Genomic DNA, 24,166 nt, shown 5'->3' with positions numbered 1-24,166 from the left:
GCGGGACATAGACAGCCAGCTGATGACCAATCCATTAGTGCAATGGATGGCTGGAAGCATTTGTCTTTGCCTTTGCAATACCACAGAAGCAATGCATGGTCAATGTACAGCAATGACACACCTGTGTGAACAGCCAGGAGACCCCCCCCCCCCCCCCCCCCATGTTATGTTACATAGTTACATAGTTAGTACGGTCGAAAAAAGACATATGTCCATCAAGTTCAACCAGGGAATTAAGGGGTAGGGGTGTGGCGCGATATTGGGGAAGGGATGAGATTTTATATTTCTTCATAAGCATTAATCTTATTTTGTCAATTAGGAACATTCAGCACCCACCCGCTATCAAGGCAGCTGCCTATCATGTCATGCCCTACCTGCACAGGTGTGCTGGCTACTCAAATGATCCAATTAAGGAGGCCATTTAGTCAGCAGCAGCAGAAGTCCTGTGCCTGGACGCTCCAACAGCGGCCAGACACAAGCAGAAGCAGCAGCAGCAGCACCACCTTTTGTTTTTTGGCTGCAGCAGCAAGGCCCACAGGGCTGGCTAGCTGGCTAGCCAGCAAGCAGGTAGCAATGAAAGTAGGAATCTTTCTTTTTAACCCTGTAAGGGGGTGGTGCACTGTACCCGAAGATACTGCCATATCGGGTCAATGCATAGGGCGACGGAAGCAAGCTTCGAAATCGGCCCCCGTTCTCAAAAATCCATTTAATATATGGTCCCCAGATAGGGGACGTATCAGATATTAAACTGATAAGAACAGATAAGGTTTCAACAAAATTTTATTGAATAAATAAGAAACCATACAAAATTTAAAATGCAAAATAATAAAAGGTTCACAAAAGTTTTAAAATACAAATAATAAAACCAGTAATAAAAGGAGAAAAAATAAAAATGGCAGGATAAAACATTATACAAATGTCATAAAAACTGATTATATTGTTATTTCGTTCCATAGAGGCAGACACCACATGGATGCTGCCTCGCTGGCCCCCAACTGTTTCTTGTCTCTTAGGTAATAGATGTACATCTCACTCAGGGCCAGCTTTATACAGTTTTTAACATCAATAAAATCATGTTTAAAAAGTAAGATGTTCCTAACTTTCCAGATGGCATTTTTAAAACAATTAATAATCATCCAGCAGATCATCTGCTGTTTAAAATTGGGGCAGTTAAAAAGACCGTAAAAGACACATTCGTGATTAAAATCTTTTAGGCCGCAGGCCCACTTCAAAAGTGGGCCTACCTTCCTCCAAAGCTCCCGTGCAAAAGGGCAGTTCCAAAATATGTGCAGCACCGTTTCGTCCACTCCGCAGCCATCTCTCGGGCACTTGGCTCTCGCCACCAGTCCTCGCCTGTGCTGGAACTCACGAGTAGGGAGGCACTGGTGGACGATTGCCCAGGCAAGATCCCTGTGTACATTCGCCAGAAACTTCCCGTACACGTTCCGCCATACCTTTTTGGATCTTGCCTGTGTGAAATTGGACACTGCCAGGGTAACCTCACTCCGCCTGAGGACCTTTGATACCTTTCTCTGGTCCCCCAGTATGTCAGGCTCCAAATCTTGGAGACCTAGGAGCCTGACTGTCTTTTCCAACACCACATAATGTTTTGGGGGACACAGAAGCACCGGAGCGTTCAGAGGGATGCGCAACCATCTTTTAAAAACCATGCCCGCAGCGTACCTTAAAAAGCAGCTAAAAATGCCATCGGATTTAATAATTTTAAAACAGAAACAGAAATACTTTATGTAAAAGAAAGTAAAAAGGTTAGGAACATCTTTCCCGCCATTATCTTTACTTTTGTACATAAAATCACGCTTTAATTTCTCCATTTTTGAACCCCATAAAAAAGTAAAAACAATTCTAGTTACTTTTTTAATGTATAAAATAGATGGAGGAAATACCATGGCAATGTATAGCATAATAGGGAGTAAAACCATCTTTATTATTAAAATCTTCCCCTCCATGGTAAGGTTTCTAAGATTCCACATTAAAATCTTCTTCTCCATCTTAGCTATAGCTGAATCCCAGTTAGGGCTCCCATCATTGACCTGGTTAAAAACAATACCTAAAACTTTAATTTGATCCTGTTGCATTGTAACTCCTGGGGTGATGGATGAATCCCAGGAGCCAATATAAAAACAGTCACATTTATCTGTGTTTAGCTTAAAACCAGAGACCTCGCAGAAATAGCTGGTGTTCCTCAATGCCCCCCTCATGGATGGAGAGTCCGGGCACAGTATGGTGACATCATCCATGTACCCCAACACCTTTAGATGGGTCCCTCCTCCACCAGGTATCGGTACGCCTCTTACTACCCGGTCTTTTCTGAGGAGGGCCATCAGTGGTTCGATTGCGCAAATAAAAAGGAGTGGGGACAGGGGGCAGCCCTGTTTGACACCTGATAAAAGAGGAACACCGCTGGTTAAAAAGCCATTAACAGAGACTTGACTAAAACAGGATCGGTATAAAAGCATGATTCGGCTTAAAATCGTTTCAGGCACTGCCATCTTTTTAAGAACTAAAAACAGGTATTCATGGGAGACCCTATCAAAGGCTTTTTCAAAGTCTAAGGATAAAATTGCTACAGTTTGATTTCTATCCTTAAAATACCATAAAACATCTCTTAAAATATTTAGGGATTCAGCTATAGACCTTCCAGGTACCCCACAAACCTGATTTGGGTGAATTAATTTATGAATAAAAGGTTTAAAACGGACAGCTAATAACTTGGCTAAAACTTTATAATCGACATTTAAAAGTGTGATGGGGCGCCAATTTTTTAGCATATCCTTTTCACCCTTTTTAAAAAGTAATGATACAATCCCCCTCCTCCAGGAAGGGGGAAGTTCATTAACAATAAAAGTTTCTTTATACAATAAAACCATATCATCCTTTAAAATATCCCAAAAAGCTAAATAAAATTCGATGGGTAAACCATCTTCCCCAGGGGCCTTCCCACTAGAAAAACTTTTAAAAACAAATAAAAGTTCATCTAAGTTAAGATCACGGGATAAAACCTCCTGGTCTAAAACATCTAGCTTAAAATCAAGGGAATTAAGAACATGTTCTAAAAAGGATGGATTAAGATCTTTCTTATTAAAAAGAAGCTGGTAGAAGTTAAAAACTGCATCTAACATGCCTTTTGGAGTGGATTCACCCTCAAGGTTTTGGATGATATCCCTCCTATTCATCACTTTTATAAAAAAGAAACGGGAACATTTCTCGCCCTCCTCCAGGTGCTGCACATGTGAGTTAAAAATGATTTGTTTCCCTTTCTTTTCTATGGCATGTTTTATTTCAGTTTTAAGGTTTAAAATATCATTTTCTACATCCATACCAGCTTCTTTCAATTTAAAAAGTACATTTAAACGCATGTTAAGAACATAAAACCACTGTTTTTCCATTTTTGCCTTCTTCTTACCTGCTTTGATAAAAAAAAATCTGATTTTAGATTTGGTGCCCTCCCACCAGTGCAGCATAGGCTCATGGGGTTTTCTTTGTGATTGCCAGCATTGGTAGGTCCGCACAAACTCCTCTTTTATCTCAGGGTCCTCTAGGAGTGTGGTGTTTAATCTCCAGAGGCCCCTTTTTGCTTTTTGCTCCCCCTCTAGCTCCAGGCCCACCAAGAGGAGCTTATGATCAGAGAAGATATTCTGCTCGAGCGTGCATTTCAGGGGTTTAAAAGCTCTAGAGGAAAAAATAAAATCGATTCTGGAGCTCACTCTTCCATTGGACCATGTGGCGCCCGGGTCCTCCGGCAAGAGATCCTTCCAGCAATCTTTCAAATTAAAATCATCAATAAAATTTTTAAGCAGGTAAGAAGTGCGGTCTTTACGATTAATATCCCCACCCTGCCGGTGTTCCCCATCACGTATGCAGTTAAAATCACCTCCCACCAGCAGGGGGGAAGACCCAACACAAAACAGTGGTAAAATTTCAAATAGTTCTGCCCGCTCCTGTTTATCAGGAGGGGCATACACATTTAAAACACGAATTAAAAGTCCATTAAAATATAGATGAATTAAAAGAGCTCTGCCAGGCACAATCTCAGTTACTGTATGAATAGAAAAGGACTGGCCTCGGCAGAGCAGCCCAACACCCACAGAACGACAGTCATTTGCACCGGACCATATGGATGGGCCCAGCTTCCAGTCTTCTTTTAAGTCTTTATAGTCCATTTTACTAGGGATTCCACATTCTTGTAGCAGGCAAAGGTCAAAGTCACATGTCTCTAGATAAGAAAATAAAGCAGCCCTGCGATCAGGGCTCTTTAAGGACCTCACATTGAGTGAGGCAATTTTTACAGGGATAGGCATAGTTTATGGAGAGTCCGTGCTTGGAGAATCAAAGTCAATAATAAGCTGCGTACCGTCATCCCCCGCCTGCGGGGTCATCAGCTCCTTGATGTTCTGAGGGTCGGAGCTTGAGATCGATGATGCCCCGACCCTGAGCTCGCTCTCGTCCGAACTACGGCACGCCGCTTTCCTTTGAATGTCTTCCTCTTCTTCTTCTCTTTGTCTTTTAAATGTCACACTGCTGTCCATATCCTCTGTGTTGCTCTCACTCGATGTAATCTCTGGCCCCCGGCTGATGGATCTGCGTCTTCTTTCATCTTTTGACGACTGGAACTGCTGCACAGGGGCCTGTGAGGCCTCTTTTCCGGAACCTTTGCCGCTACCTTGGGAAGTTTTCATCGCTTGTTCCCCAGCAAGCGTTGCTGAGGACTGTTGCTCCAACTTCCCCATCGATCGACGATGGCCAGTTTTACCCACCGGGTCCACTGCTGGCGGGGCAGCAAACCCTGGTTTGGCGCCACTTGTCTTCTTGGCCCTGTCCTGTATAGGCGGAGTAACAGGACCGGGCTCAGACCTGGCCACCTGGCTCCCCTTCCGGCGGGCTTTCACCGGGGCCTCTTCGTCCGGAGCAGGGCGACCCTGGGCCAAGCCAGTACCTGGCTTATGCTGCAATTTTGGGTCCACCTCTGCCCCCACCGAGGCCCGTCGGCTGCCACCCGCCACAGGTGAGCCCCCTTCAGAAGTTTTGGCGGGCTCTTGAGCCAGGTAGGAAGTCGATCGACGTCTTTCAATTTCCCGGGCAGTAAACTCGATCACCCGCCCGGGCTTCGTGGAATCCCCATGGCCTCCCCCTAGCACTACCACCGGTGGGCCCCCCGATGGAGCACCAGAGGTCTTGGGCCTGGACCCATCAGTACCTGCCATCTGGGGTTTGGGCATCTTAAAAAAGGACGTCTTTTGTCCTGTCCCCTCTTTGGGTGGGCCCAGCCTTGACCCACCCATCGTAGTTTTTGCTTTATGGGGACAGGAATTAAAATCGTGATTTTCCTCTCCGCAGAGGTTGCACCTTATCGTATGGCTACATCTTGAGGCTATGTGACCTTCTTGGCCACACCTATTGCAGCGAATCACACGCTCCGCGCCGCAGGTCTCCTGGGTGTGGCCAAACCTCAAGCAATTTCGGCAATACATAGGCATTTGAGGATAGAACAGGAAGCCCCGAACTCTCCCGATGGCAAAATTTGGGGGCGGATGGCAAAGACCCCCAATACCACCGGGATCCTTACGGAGCTTGACCCAGAACTTCCTCTTGCCGTTCCAGAACCGCACGGAGTTCAAGATTTTGTTTACGAATCGCACCTCTTCGCAGTATCGTCGAAGAAAAGTGGCTATATCCTCCGTGGTCACATGAGGGCTGTGCATAGCCACCACCAACGGTATATGTTCCTCACCATAGAGGAACTGGAACGAAAGACCGTCGAGTCGATCGTCCCTCTGGTCCGCACCAGACAAGGTTGCATAGATGTTATCGCAACACGCCGTGGCCGTGAAGGTGACGGTATACAGGCCACGGCTTTCCTGGTCATTTAGACACAGGATGTCCTCCCTATTGAGGCGGAAGTAGTCAAGAAGAATCACCTCCGCAATGAAGCGGAGGTTCTTCAACTGACGATGGCTCTCCGACACCTCTATGCGGATGGTATTTCGCATCGACATTTCCCCAGAGGGGAAAGCCCAGGAGAACGGCATCTTCCACACCCAGGGACTAAGCCCCTTCCCCAATAGCAGCAGGGGCTCGGAATCCCGCTATAAAAGCGGAACCCTTACCCAAGGCAGAGGTCGGGGGTACCCTAGGTGCTTCCGAAGCTACAGGTAACGCTCAACGTACCGAAAATGCCTTCTGAGACACAAGGTCCCAGAGACAGGGGGATCGCAACCCGTTGTCTGTGGACTAAGCCCGCTCCCCAATAGCAGCAAGGGGGTGAAGTCCCTCCGTAAGGAGAGACAATCCCCCAAGGCCGAGAAGCGGGGTACCACAGACACCTTCCGACCAGACCAAATGCAGATACTACACTTGATCTTAGCCAAAAGGCCGAGAAGCGATAACCGTGAAAGGGGCGGGCCCAACAAGGTCCCCTTCATGGGCACTATCACTGCTTGCTGTCAGGGAGGCTGCCAGACAATTTTCCATGCACACTCTGGGCTGGGGGGCAGTCAACCACCAGTACACACAGCAGAACCTAAACCCATACCATTATTGCTAAGCAGCAAGACAGGGGCCCATTGCACTCCCACGGGGCCTTTTTAAATGCAATCCATAACCCGGATTTGCCAGGAACCCTTCTTACTCCTCCTACTTGCATGTGACACTGGGCTTAGGATCTGCATAGGAAACACACACACAAGCACACACCTACCTTTGTTGCCTGCAGATGCCTCCTTGGCTGTCCCCAAACGGTATCAAACCAACACCCACGGGAAGCTGTAAGCATAGAGGACATGCCTGCACCCCATTGGACTTACCTGTGTGGGTTAAATCCGGGTTATTTGACAACCTATGGCGGTGATGGTTCTGCTCAGGCAGAGCAGTGCTGATGCTCCTCATAAAGCTGTCGCTGCTGTGAAGGTTCTAGGTGACATCACAAATCCCTATGGTTACATACACAACAAAGCTGGGTTGTTGTTGTTTACACTCTGCAAGGCCTGTGGAAGTGAGTGACATCATAGCACTGTAGTTCTGAGGGTTCTAGATGGATGCAACAATCTCCTGTTGCTTCTATGAAGGCCATAATAGACGACATCACCAAACAGCTCCATAGTCACATACACAGCAAAGGAGAGATGTTGTTTACACCTAGTGATGTCAGTGGTATTGAGTGACATCACAGCACAGTGCTAAGGCTCCTGGGCCTGGACACAGCAGCGGCTGCAATATCTCAACGGAGAATACGTTTATATATATGTGTGTGTGTGCGCGTATATATATATATATATATATATATATATATATATATATATATTTCTCCACCAAAATCACTTTTAAACCCATTTCCACCTTTTTTTCCCTTCTCTTCCTCTTACTTTTTTTTCACGTTTTTTTACGTTTTTCTCCTTTTCGCCTCTTTTCTGGGCGTATTATTCTTCTTTTTCTTCTTTTTTTTCGTCTAATGCATACCCCATCAGTGCAGCAATGCTTATTCAATACCGCCAGCAGATGGAGACACTGGGGGATAATTTTCTAAGGATTTATACTGATTTTTCCTGTCTGAATTTGTCGCACAGAAAGTTGCAGGCCAAATATGTGTGACATTTCTGCGACTTTAGCTTCTAGAGCATTTTTACAACATTATACATAGGTGCTGAATACATAAAAAGCGACTGTTCAGCGACAGACAAGTCGCATCGGCTGAAAGTAGGCCAGAATGTCAGTCCATGTTGGAGCAGGTTTAGATACAGTCTAAAGTATAGATCTCAAAGTCTGTGCACAGAATTTAGCAAGGGCCTCGCACCTTCTGATGCATCAGGTAGGTGCACAATAGCATAGCCTAACCCTCTGTACTTTGGTCTATATTGATGCGGGACATAGACAGCCAGCTGATGACCAATCCATTAGTGCAATGGATGGCTGGAAGCATTTGTCTTTGCCTTTGCAATACCACAGAAGCAATGCATGGTCAATGTACAGCAATGACACACCTGTGTGAACAGCCAGGAGACCCCCCCCCCCCCCCCCCCCCATGTTATGTTACATAGTTACATAGTTAGTACGGTCGAAAAAAGACATATGTCCATCAAGTTCAACCAGGGAATTAAGGGGTAGGGGTGTGGCGCGATATTGGGGAAGGGATGAGATTTTATATTTCTTCATAAGCATTAATCTTATTTTGTCAATTAGGAACATTCAGCACCCACCCGCTATCAAGGCAGCTGCCTATCATGTCATGCCCTACCTGCACAGGTGTGCTGGCTACTCAAATGATCCAATTAAGGAGGCCATTTAGTCAGCAGCAGCAGAAGTCCTGTGCCTGGACGCTCCAACAGCGGCCAGACACAAGCAGAAGCAGCAGCAGCAGCACCACCTTTTGTTTTTTGGCTGCAGCAGCAAGGCCCACAGGGCTGGCTAGCTGGCTAGCCAGCAAGCAGGTAGCAATGAAAGTAGGAATCTTTCTTTTTAACCCTGTAAGGGGGTGGTGCACTGTACCCGAAGATACTGCCATATCGGGTCAATGCATAGGGCGACGGAAGCAAGCTTCGAAATCGGCCCCCGTTCTCAAAAATCCATTTAATATATGGTCCCCAGATAGGGGACGTATCAGATATTAAACTGATAAGAACAGATACTACACTTGATCTTAGCCAAAAGGCCGAGAAGCGATAACCGTGAAAGGGGCGGGCCCAACAAGGTCCCCTTCATGGGCACTATCACTGCTTGCTGTCAGGGAGGCTGCCAGACAATTTTCCATGCACACTCTGGGCTGGGGGGCAGTCAACCACCAGTACACACAGCAGAACCTAAACCCATACCATTATTGCTAAGCAGCAAGACAGGGGCCCATTGCACTCCCACGGGGCCTTTTTAAATGCAATCCATAACCCGGATTTGCCAGGAACCCTTCTTACTCCTCCTACTTGCATGTGACACTGGGCTTAGGATCTGCATAGGAAACACACACACAAGCACACACCTACCTTTGTTGCCTGCAGATGCCTCCTTGGCTGTCCCCAAACGGTATCAAACCAACACCCACGGGAAGCTGTAAGCATAGAGGACATGCCTGCACCCCATTGGACTTACCTGTGTGGGTTAAATCCGGGTTATTTGACAACCTATGGCGGTGATGGTTCTGCTCAGGCAGAGCAGTGCTGATGCTCCTCATAAAGCTGTCGCTGCTGTGAAGGTTCTAGGTGACATCACAAATCCCTATGGTTACATACACAACAAAGCTGGGTTGTTGTTGTTTACACTCTGCAAGGCCTGTGGAAGTGAGTGACATCATAGCACTGTAGTTCTGAGGGTTCTAGATGGATGCAACAATCTCCTGTTGCTTCTATGAAGGCCATAATAGACGACATCACCAAACAGCTCCATAGTCACATACACAGCAAAGGAGAGATGTTGTTTACACCTAGTGATGTCAGTGGTATTGAGTGACATCACAGCACAGTGCTAAGGCTCCTGGGCCTGGACACAGCAGCGGCTGCAATATCTCAACGGAGAATACGTTTATATATATGTGTGTGTGTGCGCGTATATATATATATATATATATATATATATATATATATATATATATTTCTCCGCCGAAATCACTTTTAAACCCATTTCCACCTTTTTTTCCCTTCTCTTCCTCTTACTTTTTTTTCACGTTTTTTTACGTTTTTCTCCTTTTCGCCTCTTTTCTGGGCGTATTATTCTTCTTTTTCTTCTTTTTTTTCGTCTAATGCATACCCCATCAGTGCAGCAATGCTTATTCAATACCGCCAGCAGATGGAGACACTGGGGGATAATTTTCTAAGGATTTATACTGATTTTTCCTGTCTGAATTTGTCGCACAGAAAGTTGCAGGCCAAATATGTGTGACATTTCTGCGACTTTAGCTTCTAGAGCATTTTTACAACATTATACATAGGTGCTGAATACATAAAAAGCGACTGTTCAGCGACAGACAAGTCGCATCGGCTGAAAGTAGGCCAGAATGTCAGTCCATGTTGGAGCAGGTTTAGATACAGTCTAAAGTATAGATCTCAAAGTCTGTGCACAGAATTTAGCAAGGGCCTCGCACCTTCTGATGCATCAGGTAGGTGCACAATAGCATAGCCTAACCCTCTGTACTTTGGTCTATATTGATGCGGGACATAGACAGCCAGCTGATGACCAATCCATTAGTGCAATGGATGGCTGGAAGCATTTGTCTTTGCCTTTGCAATACCACAGAAGCAATGCATGGTCAATGTACAGCAATGACACACCTGTGTGAACAGCCAGGAGACCCCCCCCCCCCCCCCCCCCCATGTTATGTTACATAGTTACATAGTTAGTACGGTCGAAAAAAGACATATGTCCATCAAGTTCAACCAGGGAATTAAGGGGTAGGGGTGTGGCGCGATATTGGGGAAGGGATGAGATTTTATATTTCTTCATAAGCATTAATCTTATTTTGTCTATTAGGAACATTCAGCACCCACCCGCTATCAAGGCAGCTGCCTATCATGTCATGCCCTACCTGCACAGGTGTGCTGGCTACTCAAATGATCCAATTAAGGAGGCCATTTAGTCAGCAGCAGCAGAAGTCCTGTGCCTGGACGCTCCAACAGGGGCCAGACACAAGCAGAAGCAGCAGAAGCAGCAGCAGCAGCAGCAGCACCACCTTTTGTTTTTTGGCTGCAGCAGCAAGGCCCACAGGGCTGGCTAGCTGGCTAGCCAGCAAGCAGGTAGCAATGAAAGTAGGAATCTTTCTTTTTAACCCTGTAAGGGGGTGGTGCACTGTACCCGAAGATACTGCCATATCGGGTCAATGCATAGGGCGACGGAAGCAAGCTTCGAAATCGGCCCCCGTTCTCAAAAATCCATTTAATATATGGTCCCCAGATAGGGGACGTATCAGATATTAAACTGATAAGAACAGATACTACACTTGATCTTAGCCAAAAGGCCGAGAAGCGATAACCGTGAAAGGGGCGGGCCCAACAAGGTCCCCTTCATGGGCACTATCACTGCTTGCTGTCAGGGAGGCTGCCAGACAATTTTCCATGCACACTCTGGGCTGGGGGGCAGTCAACCACCAGTACACACAGCAGAACCTAAACCCATACCATTATTGCTAAGCAGCAAGACAGGGGCCCATTGCACTCCCACGGGGCCTTTTTAAATGCAATCCATAACCCGGATTTGCCAGGAACCCTTCTTACTCCTCCTACTTGCATGTGACACTGGGCTTAGGATCTGCATAGGAAACACACACACAAGCACACACCTACCTTTGTTGCCTGCAGATGCCTCCTTGGCTGTCCCCAAACGGTATCAAACCAACACCCACGGGAAGCTGTAAGCATAGAGGACATGCCTGCACCCCATTGGACTTACCTGTGTGGGTTAAATCCGGGTTATTTGACAACCTATGGCGGTGATGGTTCTGCTCAGGCAGAGCAGTGCTGATGCTCCTCATAAAGCTGTCGCTGCTGTGAAGGTTCTAGGTGACATCACAAATCCCTATGGTTACATACACAACAAAGCTGGGTTGTTGTTGTTTACACTCTGCAAGGCCTGTGGAAGTGAGTGACATCATAGCACTGTAGTTCTGAGGGTTCTAGATGGATGCAACAATCTCCTGTTGCTTCTATGAAGGCCATAATAGACGACATCACCAAACAGCTCCATAGTCACATACACAGCAAAGGAGAGATGTTGTTTACACCTAGTGATGTCAGTGGTATTGAGTGACATCACAGCACAGTGCTAAGGCTCCTGGGCCTGGACACAGCAGCGGCTGCAATATCTCAACGGAGAATACGTTTATATATATGTGTGTGTGTGCGCGTATATATATATATATATATATATATATATATATATATATATATATTTCTCCGCCGAAATCACTTTTAAACCCATTTCCACCTTTTTTTCCCTTCTCTTCCTCTTACTTTTTTTTCACGTTTTTTTACGTTTTTCTCCTTTTCGCCTCTTTTCTGGGCGTATTATTCTTCTTTTTCTTCTTTTTTTTCGTCTAATGCATACCCCATCAGTGCAGCAATGCTTATTCAATACCGCCAGCAGATGGAGACACTGGGGGATAATTTTCTAAGGATTTATACTGATTTTTCCTGTCTGAATTTGTCGCACAGAAAGTTGCAGGCCAAATATGTGTGACATTTCTGCGACTTTAGCTTCTAGAGCATTTTTACAACATTATACATAGGTGCTGAATACATAAAAAGCGACTGTTCAGCGACAGACAAGTCGCATCGGCTGAAAGTAGGCCAGAATGTCAGTCCATGTTGGAGCAGGTTTAGATACAGTCTAAAGTATAGATCTCAAAGTCTGTGCACAGAATTTAGCAAGGGCCTCGCACCTTCTGATGCATCAGGTAGGTGCACAATAGCATAGCCTAACCCTCTGTACTTTGGTCTATATTGATGCGGGACATAGACAGCCAGCTGATGACCAATCCATTAGTGCAATGGATGGCTGGAAGCATTTGTCTTTGCCTTTGCAATACCACAGAAGCAATGCATGGTCAATGTACAGCAATGACACACCTGTGTGAACAGCCAGGAGACCCCCCCCCCCCCCCCCCGCCATGTTATGTTACATAGTTACATAGTTAGTACGGTCGAAAAAAGACATATGTCCATCAAGTTCAACCAGGGAATTAAGGGGTAGGGGTGTGGCGCGATATTGGGGAAGGGATGAGATTTTATATTTCTTCATAAGCATTAATCTTATTTTGTCAATTAGGAACATTCAGCACCCACCCGCTATCAAGGCAGCTGCCTATCATGTCATGCCCTACCTGCACAGGTGTGCTGGCTACTCAAATGATCCAATTAAGGAGGCCATTTAGTCAGCAGCAGCAGAAGTCCTGTGCCTGGACGCTCCAACAGCGGCCAGACACAAGCAGAAGCAGCAGCAGCAGCACCACCTTTTGTTTTTTGGCTGCAGCAGCAAGGCCCACAGGGCTGGCTAGCTGGCTAGCCAGCAAGCAGGTAGCAATGAAAGTAGGAATCTTTCTTTTTAACCCTGTAAGGGGGTGGTGCACTGTACCCGAAGATACTGCCATATCGGGTCAATGCATAGGGCGACGGAAGCAAGCTTCGAAATCGGCCCCCGTTCTCAAAAATCCATTTAATATATGGTCCCCAGATAGGGGACGTATCAGATATTAAACTGATAAGAACAGATACTACACTTGATCTTAGCCAAAAGGCCGAGAAGCGATAACCGTGAAAGGGGCGGGCCCAACAAGGTCCCCTTCATGGGCACTATCACTGCTTGCTGTCAGGGAGGCTGCCAGACAATTTTCCATGCACACTCTGGGCTGGGGGGCAGTCAACCACCAGTACACACAGCAGAACCTAAACCCATACCATTATTGCTAAGCAGCAAGACAGGGGCCCATTGCACTCCCACGGGGCCTTTTTAAATGCAATCCATAACCCGGATTTGCCAGGAACCCTTCTTACTCCTCCTACTTGCATGTGACACTGGGCTTAGGATCTGCATAGGAAACACACACACAAGCACACACCTACCTTTGTTGCCTGCAGATGCCTCCTTGGCTGTCCCCAAACGGTATCAAACCAACACCCACGGGAAGCTGTAAGCATAGAGGACATGCCTGCACCCCATTGGACTTACCTGTGTGGGTTAAATCCGGGTTATTTGACAACCTATGGCGGTGATGGTTCTGCTCAGGCAGAGCAGTGCTGATGCTCCTCATAAAGCTGTCGCTGCTGTGAAGGTTCTAGGTGACATCACAAATCCCTATGGTTACATACACAACAAAGCTGGGTTGTTGTTGTTTACACTCTGCAAGGCCTGTGGAAGTGAGTGACATCATAGCACTGTAGTTCTGAGGGTTCTAGATGGATGCAACAATCTCCTGTTGCTTCTATGAAGGCCATAATAGACGACATCACCAAACAGCTCCATAGTCACATACACAGCAAAGGAGAGATGTTGTTTACACCTAGTGATGTCAGTGGTATTGAGTGACATCACAGCACAGTGCTAAGGCTCCTGGGCCTGGACACAGCAGCGGCTGCAATATCTCAACGGAGAATACGTTTATATATATGTGTGTGTGTGCGCGTATATATATATATATATATATATATATATATATATATATATATATATTCTCCGCCGAAATCACTTTTAAACCCATTTCCACCTTTTTTTCCCTTCTCTTCCTCTTACTTTTTTTTCACGTTTTTTTACGTTTTTCTCCTTTTCGCCTCTTTTCTGGGCGTATTATTCTTCTTTTTCTTCTTTTTTTTCGTCTAATGCATACCCCATCAGTGCAGCAATGCTTATTCAATACCGCCAGCAGATGGAGACACTGGGGGATAATTTTCTAAGGATTTATACTGATTTTTCCTGTCTGAATTTGTCGCACAGAAAGTTGCAGGCCAAATATGTGTGACATTTCTGCGACTTTAGCTTCTAGAGCATTTTTACAACATTATACATAGGTGCTGAATACATAAAAAGCGACTGTTCAGCGACAGACAAGTCGCATCGGCTGAAAGTAGGCCAGAATGTCAGTCCATGTTGGAGCAGGTTTAGATACAGTCTAAAGTATAGATCTCAAAGTCTGTGCACAGAATTTAGCAAGGGCCTCGCACCTTCTGATGCATCAGGTAGGTGCACAATAGCATAGCCTAACCCTCTGTACTTTGGTCTATATTGATGCGGGACATAGACAGCCAGCTGATGACCAATCCATTAGTGCAATGGATGGCTGGAAGCATTTGTCTTTGCCTTTGCAATACCACAGAAGCAATGCATGGTCAATGTACAGCAATGACACACCTGTGTGAACAGCCAGGAGACCCCCCCCCCCCCCCATGTTATGTTACATAGTTACATAGTTAGTACGGTCGAAAAAAGACATATGTCCATCAAGTTCAACCAGGGAATTAAGGGGTAGGGGTGTGGCGCGATATTGGGGAAGGGATGAGATTTTATATTTCTTCATAAGCATTAATCTTATTTTGTCAATTAGGAACATTCAGCACCCACCCGCTATCAAGGCAGCTGCCTATCATGTCATGCCCTACCTGCACAGGTGTGCTGGCTACTCAAATGATCCAATTAAGGAGGCCATTTAGTCAGCAGCAGCAGAAGTCCTGTGCCTGGACGCTCCAACAGCGGCCAGACACAAGCAGAAGCAGCAGCAGCAGCACCACCTTTTGTTTTTTGGCTGCAGCAGCAAGGCCCACAGGGCTGGCTAGCTGGCTAGCCAGCAAGCAGGTAGCAATGAAAGTAGGAATCTTTCTTTTTAACCCTGTAAGGGGGTGGTGCACTGTACCCGAAGATACTGCCATATCGGGTCAATGCATAGGGCGACGGAAGCAAGCTTCGAAATCGGCCCCCGTTCTCAAAAATCCATTTAATATATGGTCCCCAGATAGGGGACGTATCAGATATTAAACTGATAAGAACAGATACTACACTTGATCTTAGCCAAAAGGCCGAGAAGCGATAACCGTGAAAGGGGCGGGCCCAACAAGGTCCCCTTCATGGGCACTATCACTGCTTGCTGTCAGGGAGGCTGCCAGACAATTTTCCATGCACACTCTGGGCTGGGGGGCAGTCAACCACCAGTACACACAGCAGAACCTAAACCCATACCATTATTGCTAAGCAGCAAGACAGGGGCCCATTGCACTCCCACGGGGCCTTTTTAAATGCAATCCATAACCCGGATTTGCCAGGAACCCTTCTTACTCCTCCTACTTGCATGTGACACTGGGCTTAGGATCTGCATAGGAAACACACACACAAGCACACACCTACCTTTGTTGCCTGCAGATGCCTCCTTGGCTGTCCCCAAACGGTATCAAACCAACACCCACGGGAAGCTGTAAGCATAGAGGACATGCCTGCACCCCATTGGACTTACCTGTGTGGGTTAAATCCGGGTTATTTGACAACCTATGGCGGTGATGGTTCTGCTCAGGCAGAGCAGTGCTGATGCTCCTCATAAAGCTGTCGCTGCTGTGAAGGTTCTAGGTGACATCACAAATCCCTATGGTTACATACACAACAAAGCTGGGTTGTTGTTGTTTACACTCTGCAAGGCCTGTGGAAGTGAGTGACATCATAGCACTGTAGTTCTGAGGGTTCTAGATGGATGCAACAATCTCCTGTTGCTTCTATGAAGGCCATAATAGACGACATCACCAAACAGCTCCATAGTCACATACACAGCAAAGGAGAGATGTTGTTTACACCTAGTGATGTCAGTGGTATTGAGTGACATCACAGCACAGTGCTAAGGCTCCTGGGCCTGGACACAGCAGCGGCTGCAATATCTCAACGGAGAATACGTTTATATATATGTGTGTGTGTGCGCGTATATATATATATATATATATATATATATATATATATATATATATTCTCCGCCGAAATCACTTTTAAACCCATTTCCACCTTTTTTTCCCTTCTCTTCCTCTTACTTTTTTTTCACGTTTTTTTACGTTTTTCTCCTTTTCGCCTCTTTTCTGGGCGTATTATTCTTCTTTTTCTTCTTTTTTTTCGTCTAATGCATACCCCATCAGTGCAGCAATGCTTATTCAATACCGCCAGCAGATGGAGACACTGGGGGATAATTTTCTAAGGATTTATACTGATTTTTCCTGTCTGAATTTGTCGCACAGAAAGTTGCAGGCCAAATATGTGTGACATTTCTGCGACTTTAGCTTCTAGAGCATTTTTACAACATTATACATAGGTGCTGAATACATAAAAAGCGACTGTTCAGCGACAGACAAGTCGCATCGGCTGAAAGTAGGCCAGAATGTCAGTCCATGTTGGAGCAGGTTTAGATACAGTCTAAAGTATAGATCTCAAAGTCTGTGCACAGAATTTAGCAAGGGCCTCGCACCTTCTGATGCATCAGGTAGGTGCACAATAGCATAGCCTAACCCTCTGTACTTTGGTCTATATTGATGCGGGACATAGACAGCCAGCTGATGACCAATCCATTAGTGCAATGGATGGCTGGAAGCATTTGTCTTTGCCTTTGCAATACCACAGAAGCAATGCATGGTCAATGTACAGCAATGACACACCTGTGTGAACAGCCAGGAGACCCCCCCCCATGTTATGTTACATAGTTACATAGTTAGTACGGTCGAAAAAAGACATATGTCCATCAAGTTCAACCAGGGAATTAAGGGGTAGGGGTGTGGCGCGATATTGGGGAAGGGATGAGATTTTATATTTCTTCATAAGCATTAATCTTATTTTGTCAATTAGGAACATTCAGCACCCACCCGCTATCAAGGCAGCTGCCTATCATGTCATGCCCTACCTGCACAGGTGTGCTGGCTACTCAAATGATCCAATTAAGGAGGCCATTTAGTCAGCAGCAGCAGAAGTCCTGTGCCTGGACGCTCCAACAGCGGCCAGACACAAGCAGAAGCAGCAGCAGCAGCACCACCTTTTGTTTTTTGGCTGCAGCAGCAAGGCCCACAGGGCTGGCTAGCTGGCTAGCCAGCAAGCAGGTAGCAATGAAAGTAGGAATCTTTCTTTTTAACCCTGTAAGGGGGTGGTGCACTGTACCCGAAGATACTGCCATATCGGGTCAATGCATAGGGCGACGGAAGCAAGCTTCGAAATCGGCCCCCGTTCTCAAAAATCCATTTAATATATGGTCCCCAGATAGGGGACGTATCAGATATTAAACTGATAAGAACAGATACTACACTTGATCTTAGCCAAAAGGCCGAGAAGCGATAACCGTGAAAGGGGCGGGCCCAACAAGGTCCCCTTCATGGGCACTATCACTGCTTGCTGTCAGGGAGGCTGCCAGACAATTTTCCATGCACACTCTGGGCTGGGGGGCAGTCAACCACCAGTACACACAGCAGAACCTAAACCCATACCATTATTGCTAAGCAGCAAGACAGGGGCCCATTGCACTCCCACGGGGCCTTTTTAAATGCAATCCATAACCCGGATTTGCCAGGAACCCTTCTTACTCCTCCTACTTGCATGTGACACTGGGCTTAGGATCTGCATAGGAAACACACACACAAGCACACACCTACCTTTGTTGCCTGCAGATGCCTCCTTGGCTGTCCCCAAACGGTATCAAACCAACACCCACGGGAAGCTGTAAGCATAGAGGACATGCCTGCACCCCATTGGACTTACCTGTGTGGGTTAAATCCGGGTTATTTGACAACCTATGGCGGTGATGGTTCTGCTCAGGCAGAGCAGTGCTGATGCTCCTCATAAAGCTGTCGCTGCTGTGAAGGTTCTAGGTGACATCACAAATCCCTATGGTTACATACACAACAAAGCTGGGTTGTTGTTGTTTACACTCTGCAAGGCCTGTGGAAGTGAGTGACATCATAGCACTGTAGTTCTGAGGGTTCTAGATGGATGCAACAATCTCCTGTTGCTTCTATGAAGGCCATAATAGACGACATCACCAAACAGCTCCATAGTCACATACACAGCAAAGGAGAGATGTTGTTTACACCTAGTGATGTCAGTGGTATTGAGTGACATCACAGCACAGTGCTAAGGCTCCTGGGCCTGGACACAGCAGCGGCTGCAATATCTCAACGGAGAATACGTTTATATATATGTGTGTGTGTGCGCGTATATATATATATATATATATATATATATATATATATATATATTCTCCGCCGAAATCACTTTTAAACCCATTTCCACCTTTTTTTCCCTTCTCTTCCTCTTACTTTTTTTTCACGTTTTTTTACGTTTTTCTCCTTTTCGCCTCTTTTCTGGGCGTATTATTCTTCTTTTTCTTCTTTTTTTTCGTCTAATGCATACCCCATCAGTGCAGCAATGCTTATTCAATACCGCCAGCAGATGGAGACACTGGGGGATAATTTTCTAAGGATTTATACTGATTTTTCCTGTCTGAATTTGTCGCACAGAAAGTTGCAGGCCAAATATGTGTGACATTTCTGCGACTTTAGCTTCTAGAGCATTTTTACAACATTATACATAGGTGCTGAATACATAAAAAGCGACTGTTCAGCGACAGACAAGTCGCATCGGCTGAAAGTAGGCCAGAATGTCAGTCCATGTTGGAGCAGGTTTAGATACAGTCTAAAGTATAGATCTCAAAGTCTGTGCACAGAATTTAGCAAGGGCCTCGCACCTTCTGATGCATCAGGTAGGTGCACAATAGCATAGCCTAACCCTCTGTACTTTGGTCTATATTGATGCGGGACATAGACAGCCAGCTGATGACCAATCCATTAGTGCAATGGATGGCTGGAAGCATTTGTCTTTGCCTTTGCAATACCACAGAAGCAATGCATGGTCAATGTACAGCAATGACACACCTGTGTGAACAGCCAGGAGACCCCCCCCCATGTTATGTTACATAGTTACATAGTTAGTACGGTCGAAAAAAGACATATGTCCATCAAGTTCAACCAGGGAATTAAGGGGTAGGGGTGTGGCGCGATATTGGGGAAGGGATGAGATTTTATATTTCTTCATAAGCATTAATCTTATTTTGTCAATTAGGAACATTCAGCACCCACCCGCTATCAAGGCAGCTGCCTATCATGTCATGCCCTACCTGCACAGGTGTGCTGGCTACTCAAATGATCCAATTAAGGAGGCCATTTAGTCAGCAGCAGCAGAAGTCCTGTGCCTGGACGCTCCAACAGCGGCCAGACACAAGCAGAAGCAGCAGCAGCACCACCTTTTGTTTTTTGGCTGCAGCAGCAAGGCCCACAGGGCTGGCTAGCTGGCTAGCCAGCAAGCAGGTAGCAATGAAAGTAGGAATCTTTCTTTTTAACCCTGTAAGGGGGTGGTGCACTGTACCCGAAGATACTGCCATATCGGGTCAATGCATAGGGCGACGGAAGCAAGCTTCGAAATCGGCCCCCGTTCTCAAAAATCCATTTAATATATGGTCCCCAGATAGGGGACGTATCAGATATTAAACTGATAAGAACAGATACTACACTTGATCTTAGCCAAAAGGCCGAGAAGCGATAACCGTGAAAGGGGCGGGCCCAACAAGGTCCCCTTCATGGGCACTATCACTGCTTGCTGTCAGGGAGGCTGCCAGACAATTTTCCATGCACACTCTGGGCTGGGGGGCAGTCAACCACCAGTACACACAGCAGAACCTAAACCCATACCATTATTGCTAAGCAGCAAGACAGGGGCCCATTGCACTCCCACGGGGCCTTTTTAAATGCAATCCATAACCCGGATTTGCCAGGAACCCTTCTTACTCCTCCTACTTGCATGTGACACTGGGCTTAGGATCTGCATAGGAAACACACACACAAGCACACACCTACCTTTGTTGCCTGCAGATGCCTCCTTGGCTGTCCCCAAACGGTATCAAACCAACACCCACGGGAAGCTGTAAGCATAGAGGACATGCCTGCACCCCATTGGACTTACCTGTGTGGGTTAAATCCGGGTTATTTGACAACCTATGGCGGTGATGGTTCTGCTCAGGCAGAGCAGTGCTGATGCTCCTCATAAAGCTGTCGCTGCTGTGAAGGTTCTAGGTGACATCACAAATCCCTATGGTTACATACACAACAAAGCTGGGTTGTTGTTGTTTACACTCTGCAAGGCCTGTGGAAGTGAGTGACATCATAGCACTGTAGTTCTGAGGGTTCTAGATGGATGCAACAATCTCCTGTTGCTTCTATGAAGGCCATAATAGACGACATCACCAAACAGCTCCATAGTCACATACACAGCAAAGGAGAGATGTTGTTTACACCTAGTGATGTCAGTGGTATTGAGTGACATCACAGCACAGTGCTAAGGCTCCTGGGCCTGGACACAGCAGCGGCTGCAATATCTCAACGGAGAATACGTTTATATATATGTGTGTGTGTGCGCGTATATATATATATATATATATATATATATATATATATATATATATTTCTCCGCCGAAATCACTTTTAAACCCATTTCCACCTTTTTTTCCCTTCTCTTCCTCTTACTTTTTTTTCACGTTTTTTTACGTTTTTCTCCTTTTCGCCTCTTTTCTGGGCGTATTATTCTTCTTTTTCTTCTTTTTTTTCGTCTAATGCATACCCCATCAGTGCAGCAATGCTTATTCAATACCGCCAGCAGATGGAGACACTGGGGGATAATTTTCTAAGGATTTATACTGATTTTTCCTGTCTGAATTTGTCGCACAGAAAGTTGCAGGCCAAATATGTGTGACATTTCTGCGACTTTAGCTTCTAGAGCATTTTTACAACATTATACATAGGTGCTGAATACATAAAAAGCGACTGTTCAGCGACAGACAAGTCGCATCGGCTGAAAGTAGGCCAGAATGTCAGTCCATGTTGGAGCAGGTTTAGATACAGTCTAAAGTATAGATCTCAAAGTCTGTGCACAGAATTTAGCAAGGGCCTCGCACCTTCTGATGCATCAGGTAGGTGCACAATAGCATAGCCTAACCCTCTGTACTTTGGTCTATATTGATGCGGGACATAGACAGCCAGCTGATGACCAATCCATTAGTGCAATGGATGGCTGGAAGCATTTGTCTTTGCCTTTGCAATACCACAGAAGCAATGCATGGTCAATGTACAGCAATGACACACCTGTGTGAACAGCCAGGAGACCCCCCCCCATGTTATGTTACATAGTTACATAGTTAGTACGGTCGAAAAAAGACATATGTCCATCAAGTTCAACCAGGGAATTAAGGGGTAGGGGTGTGGCGCGATATTGGGGAAGGGATGAGATTTTATATTTCTTCATAAGCATTAATCTTATTTTGTCAATTAGGAACATTCAGCACCCACCCGCTATCAAGGCAGCTGCCTATCATGTCATGCCCTACCTGCACAGGTGTGCTGGCTACTCAAATGATCCAATTAAGGAGGCCATTTAGTCAGCAGCAGCAGAAGTCCTGTGCCTGGACGCTCCAACAGCGGCCAGACACAAGCAGAAGCAGCAGCAGCAGCACCACCTTTTGTTTTTTGGCTGCAGCAGCAAGGCCCACAGGGCTGGCTAGCTGGCTAGCCAGCAAGCAGGTAGCAATGAAAGTAGGAATCTTTCTTTTTAACCCTGTAAGGGGGTGGTGCACTGTACCCGAAGATACTGCCATATCGGGTCAATGCATAGGGCGACGGAAGCAAGCTTCGAAATCGGCCCCCGTTCTCAAAAATCCATTTAATATATGGTCCCCAGATAGGGGACGTATCAGATATTAAACTGATAAGAACAGATACTACACTTGATCTTAGCCAAAAGGCCGAGAAGCGATAACCGTGAAAGGGGCGGGCCCAACAAGGTCCCCTTCATGGGCACTATCACTGCTTGCTGTCAGGGAGGCTGCCAGACAATTTTCCATGCACACTCTGGGCTGGGGGGCAGTCAACCACCAGTACACACAGCAGAACCTAAACCCATACCATTATTGCTAAGCAGCAAGACAGGGGCCCATTGCACTCCCACGGGGCCTTTTTAAATGCAATCCATAACCCGGATTTGCCAGGAACCCTTCTTACTCCTCCTACTTGCATGTGACACTGGGCTTAGGATCTGCATAGGAAACACACACACAAGCACACACCTACCTTTGTTGCCTGCAGATGCCTCCTTGGCTGTCCCCAAACGGTATCAAACCAACACCCACGGGAAGCTGTAAGCATAGAGGACATGCCTGCACCCCATTGGACTTACCTGTGTGGGTTAAATCCGGGTTATTTGACAACCTATGGCGGTGATGGTTCTGCTCAGGCAGAGCAGTGCTGATGCTCCTCATAAAGCTGTCGCTGCTGTGAAGGTTCTAGGTGACATCACAAATCCCTATGGTTACATACACAACAAAGCTGGGTTGTTGTTGTTTACACTCTGCAAGGCCTGTGGAAGTGAGTGACATCATAGCACTGTAGTTCTGAGGGTTCTAGATGGATGCAACAATCTCCTGTTGCTTCTATGAAGGCCATAATAGACGACATCACCAAACAGCTCCATAGTCACATACACAGCAAAGGAGAGATGTTGTTTACACCTAGTGATGTCAGTGGTATTGAGTGACATCACAGCACAGTGCTAAGGCTCCTGGGCCTGGACACAGCAGCGGCTGCAATATCTCAACGGAGAATACGTTTATATATATGTGTGTGTGTGCGCGTATATATATATATATATATATATATATATATATATATATATATTTCTCCGCCGAAATCACTTTTAAACCCATTTCCACCTTTTTTTCCCTTCTCTTCCTCTTACTTTTTTTTCACGTTTTTTTACGTTTTTCTCCTTTTCGCCTCTTTTCTGGGCGTATTATTCTTCTTTTTCTTCTTTTTTTTCGTCTAATGCATACCCCATCAGTGCAGCAATGCTTATTCAATACCGCCAGCAGATGGAGACACTGGGGGATAATTTTCTAAGGATTTATACTGATTTTTCCTGTCTGAATTTGTCGCACAGAAAGTTGCAGGCCAAATATGTGTGACATTTCTGCGACTTTAGCTTCTAGAGCATTTTTACAACATTATACATAGGTGCTGAATACATAAAAAGCGACTGTTCAGCGACAGACAAGTCGCATCGGCTGAAAGTAGGCCAGAATGTCAGTCCATGTTGGAGCAGGTTTAGATACAGTCTAAAGTATAGATCTCAAAGTCTGTGCACAGAATTTAGCAAGGGCCTCGCACCTTCTGATGCATCAGGTAGGTGCACAATAGCATAGCCTAACCCTCTGTACTTTGGTCTATATTGATGCGGGACATAGACAGCCAGCTGATGACCAATCCATTAGTGCAATGGATGGCTGGAAGCATTTGTCTTTGCCTTTGCAATACCACAGAAGCAATGCATGGTCAATGTACAGCAATGACACACCTGTGTGAACAGCCAGGAGACCCCCCCCCATGTTATGTTACATAGTTACATAGTTAGTACGGTCGAAAAAAGACATATGTCCATCAAGTTCAACCAGGGAATTAAGGGGTAGGGGTGTGGCGCGATATTGGGGAAGGGATGAGATTTTATATTTCTTCATAAGCATTAATCTTATTTTGTCAATTAGGAACATTCAGCACCCACCCGCTATCAAGGCAGCTGCCTATCATGTCATGCCCTACCTGCACAGGTGTGCTGGCTACTCAAATGATCCAATTAAGGAGGCCAT

The 24,166-nt window shown here is 46.0% G+C and overlaps 8 non-coding genes and 1 pseudogene across 8 annotated transcripts; all 9 read right to left on the bottom strand.

Annotated features, from left to right (window-relative positions):
- Positions 1-609: 609 nt before the first annotated feature.
- Positions 610-795, bottom strand: LOC130311304 (U2 spliceosomal RNA). The gene has a single exon (XR_008859714.1). It is a non-coding gene; the product is annotated as a U2 spliceosomal RNA (small nuclear RNA).
- A 5,389-nt stretch (positions 796-6,184) lies between these two features.
- LOC130311306 (U2 spliceosomal RNA) lies at positions 6,185-6,402 on the bottom strand (annotated as a pseudogene).
- A 2,081-nt stretch (positions 6,403-8,483) lies between these two features.
- On the bottom strand, positions 8,484-8,674 carry LOC130311278 (U2 spliceosomal RNA). Its single transcript, XR_008859689.1, has one exon. It is a non-coding gene; the product is annotated as a U2 spliceosomal RNA (small nuclear RNA).
- A 2,098-nt stretch (positions 8,675-10,772) lies between these two features.
- On the bottom strand, positions 10,773-10,963 carry LOC130311277 (U2 spliceosomal RNA). Its single transcript, XR_008859688.1, has one exon. It is a non-coding gene; the product is annotated as a U2 spliceosomal RNA (small nuclear RNA).
- A 2,083-nt stretch (positions 10,964-13,046) lies between these two features.
- On the bottom strand, positions 13,047-13,237 carry LOC130311308 (U2 spliceosomal RNA). The gene has a single exon (XR_008859716.1). It is a non-coding gene; the product is annotated as a U2 spliceosomal RNA (small nuclear RNA).
- Positions 13,238-15,315: 2,078 nt separating this feature from the next.
- On the bottom strand, positions 15,316-15,506 carry LOC130311307 (U2 spliceosomal RNA). Its single transcript, XR_008859715.1, has one exon. It is a non-coding gene; the product is annotated as a U2 spliceosomal RNA (small nuclear RNA).
- A 2,070-nt stretch (positions 15,507-17,576) lies between these two features.
- On the bottom strand, positions 17,577-17,767 carry LOC130311299 (U2 spliceosomal RNA). The gene has a single exon (XR_008859710.1). It is a non-coding gene; the product is annotated as a U2 spliceosomal RNA (small nuclear RNA).
- Positions 17,768-19,832: 2,065 nt separating this feature from the next.
- Positions 19,833-20,023, bottom strand: LOC130311288 (U2 spliceosomal RNA). The gene has a single exon (XR_008859699.1). It is a non-coding gene; the product is annotated as a U2 spliceosomal RNA (small nuclear RNA).
- Positions 20,024-22,094: 2,071 nt separating this feature from the next.
- Positions 22,095-22,285, bottom strand: LOC130311276 (U2 spliceosomal RNA). The gene has a single exon (XR_008859687.1). It is a non-coding gene; the product is annotated as a U2 spliceosomal RNA (small nuclear RNA).
- Positions 22,286-24,166: the final 1,881 nt, after the last annotated feature.

Source organism: Hyla sarda, unplaced genomic scaffold (assembly GCF_029499605.1).
Source record: "Hyla sarda isolate aHylSar1 unplaced genomic scaffold, aHylSar1.hap1 scaffold_1623, whole genome shotgun sequence".
Taxonomy (NCBI): Eukaryota; Metazoa; Chordata; class Amphibia; order Anura; family Hylidae; genus Hyla; species Hyla sarda.
This window is presented reverse-complemented; position numbering and strand designations above follow the sequence as displayed.